A 3446-nucleotide genomic window follows, 5' to 3' on the forward strand; every position below is an offset into this window, starting at 1 on the left:
CGAAGTATTGTGTATGTTGATGATTGTCTGTCTGTTCGCTACGGCGCCGTGCCTAGTGATTCCTGAGCCTGAGTCTAGTCTGTCTGTTCCTGTGTTTTGACCTACTGCCTTTGTTTGACTTCGCTGTGACATTAAAGCTGCACTTGGATCCGACCCTGCCTTCTCGTATCCTTCCATCCGTAACAGAAATATATACAATTTCTCATATATATATAATAAATATTATAAATTAAATTATGACACAGCTTGTTGAGGACAGATGATATTACTTTTAAATGATCAGACGGACAGACGAGAGAATGATGAGAACAGTCTGATGGACTTACATTGAAGGAGACCAGAGACCAGAATATCACAGAGAATGAACTCTTATGACTTGACCATCACCTAGCAACCACTCAGTAAACACCTAGAAACCATTTATAAAACCCTAGTAACCACCAAGAACGCCCTAGCTACCACCTAGCAACCACCTAGAACATTCAAGTAGCCACACAGAATGCCACAGAAACCACCTAGCAAATGCCCTAGGAACCATTTAGAACACCCTAGCAACCTCCTAGAACATCCAAGTAACCACCTAGCAACCCCCCGGAACACTGAAACTACCACCCACGATGCAATAGAAATAGCAACCATTTAGAACACTCTTGCAACCATCCAGAACACTTAGCAACCACCTAGATCATCCAAGTAACCACCTACAAACACTGTAACTACCACCCATAATGCAAACCATTCAGAACACTCTAGTAACCATCTAGAACTTCTAGCAGCAACTTAGATCATCCAAGCAACAACCTAACCACTCAGAACACTCTAGTTAAAACCTTGAACACATTGCACCCAGAATAATTTAGATCACCCTAGCAACAGCCCAGAACACTTAGATACCACCAAAACCTCCAAGTAATCATCTAGTTACCACCCAGAACACCTAGCAACCAGCTACAGCAACAGTGCCTTAGAAACCACTTAGAACATTGTTGTAACTACCTTGCTACCACCCCAAATCATTTAGATCACCCTAGCAACCACCCAGAACACCCAATCCCTACCTAAAAAATCTAAGTAACCACCTAGAAACCCAGAACATCTAAGTAACCACTTAGTTACCACCAGTAACGCCTTGCAACATACAGTAGCACTGCCTTAGAAACCACCTTCAACATTGTTGTAACCACCTTGCTGTCACCAAAATCAATTAGATCATCATAGCAACAACCCAGAACACCAAGACCATCCAGAACACCTATAACTGCCCTAGTAACCACCTAGAATATTTTTGTAACCACCCAGAACACCTATCAACCACCTAGCACTGCCCTATAAACCACCTAGAACATTGTTGTAACCACCTCACTGTCACCAAGAATCATTTAGATCAGCCTAGCAACCACCCAGAACAACTATACACCACCTAGAACATCTAAGTAACTGCCTAGTTACCATCCAGAACACCTAGCAACCACCTTCAGTAGCACTGCCCTAGAAACCACCTAGAACATTGTTGTAACCACCTCATTGTCACCCAGTCATTTAGATCAACCTAGCAACCACCCGGAACACCTAGACACCACCTATAACATCTAAGTAACCACCTAGTAACCAATCAGAACACATAGAAACCACCTAACACTGCCCTAGAAACAACCTAGTACATTGTTGTAGCCACCTCACTATCACCCAGAATCATTTAGATCACCCTAGCAACAACCCAGAACACAAAGCAACCACTTACAGTAGCACTGCATTATAAACCACCTAGAACATTGTTGTAACCACTTTGCTGCCACCCCGATTCATTTAGATCACCCTAGCAACCACCCAGAACACCTAGATACCACCTAGCACATCTAAGTAAACAACTAGTAACCAACCAGAACACCTAGAAACCACCTAGCACTGCCCTAGAAACCACCTAGAACATTATTGTAACCACCTCTTTGCCACCAGAATCATTTAGATCACCCTAGCAACCACCCGAAACACATAGACACCACCTACTACATCCAAGCAACTGCCTAATAACCAACTAGAGCACCTAGAAACCACCTAGCACTGCCCTAGCAACCACCACTTAAAAAAGAAAAAACACACAGTTTAAGAATGTATCCTGTAGTAAATGTTGATGCTTACATAATTAATATGTAATGTAATTAATCGAAATAAAATAGTTAATCGATTGCCAGTTATAGCGAAAATCTAGTTTGTTTGATACAGTCAATAACAAGAAGATGATTTTTGTAATCATGTAGCTGGATAAGATCTGGTCTCTGAGAGCGGCCCTTCAGTGAGGCTGATATATGGTGACAATGGACCCTGATGTTGTTGTTGTTCAGTATCAGCTCTCACTCCTAATGGAAGAGGAAACTCTGTCCATTTGTGACTGAAATCAAGCCAGCCGCCACAGAGATACCAAACACCCCCATGGCATTTCCCAGGGCCCTGATAACATCGCATCTGAGATAAGACACAAAAGACGTTGACTAATCCTGGAGGAGAGAGGAGCACAGATAAAGGTTGTTTGGAGGTAAACAAGTGTGGAAAATTAGCAATGTGAGACTCAGTGGGCCGAGGCTGAGTTTATTAGGGGGGTCTCATTACGTGTGGTGTTTACCTTTTATCAACACACATAATAAGCAGCTAGTGTGTTAAAACCAATTCCCCGAACGCTCTCAGCGCCTACAGAACGTAATATTCTTAAGATGCTCCTTCGACAGTTTATGTGACTGGAATGAAGCTCTTCTCCTTCAGCACTGCTGTAATAATGTTTAAACACTATTAGCTTCATCCACAACGAAACATTACATTAAATGCCGCCCTTTAATTCATGCCATTGCCACCTAATAACATTACCATGCTACATTCTGCTGTGCAAAACCATTTCTACCAGCAGAGACGCTGCGATCAAACTGCAGAATGTGAGCGGTGTTCGCCGGTTGCCAGGGAGTTTTGCTTTTAGCATGTTGACATATGGTTGCAGGATGTTATTTAGCATTAGTATTATTTGTAGTATTCCATAGTATTATTTGAAGAAGTATCATAATAATACCATTGTGCATATATATCTGATTTAGTCTTATAAGCAAAGCACTGAAATTGGCAAGGTTGTTTGGACATGTACAGGAAGAACACCATGGTACACCATTCTTTTTGTTAACCATGCTATATATAAAAAAGAAGTTAGTTGGCACTTATAAAAAAGTACTACTTTACCATGGTACACTACTGTTTAAAGGTTTGTTTTTTATGTTTAAAAAAAGTGTCTTATACTCATCTAGGCTACATTCATTTGATCAAAATAAAATCAAAGTTATCATAGAAACACCCTATCAACCATTTAGAAGACCCTAACAAATATTTCTATCAACTTGAACTTCCAAGTGATCACCTAGCAACTACTCAACTACTGACACCTTAACTACCACCCAGAACACAACAGA

The sequence above is a fragment of the Sinocyclocheilus rhinocerous genome, unplaced genomic scaffold, assembly GCF_001515625.1.
Source record: "Sinocyclocheilus rhinocerous isolate Xijiao unplaced genomic scaffold, SAMN03320098_v1.1 scaffold548, whole genome shotgun sequence".
NCBI classification, from domain to species: Eukaryota; Metazoa; Chordata; class Actinopteri; order Cypriniformes; family Cyprinidae; genus Sinocyclocheilus; species Sinocyclocheilus rhinocerous.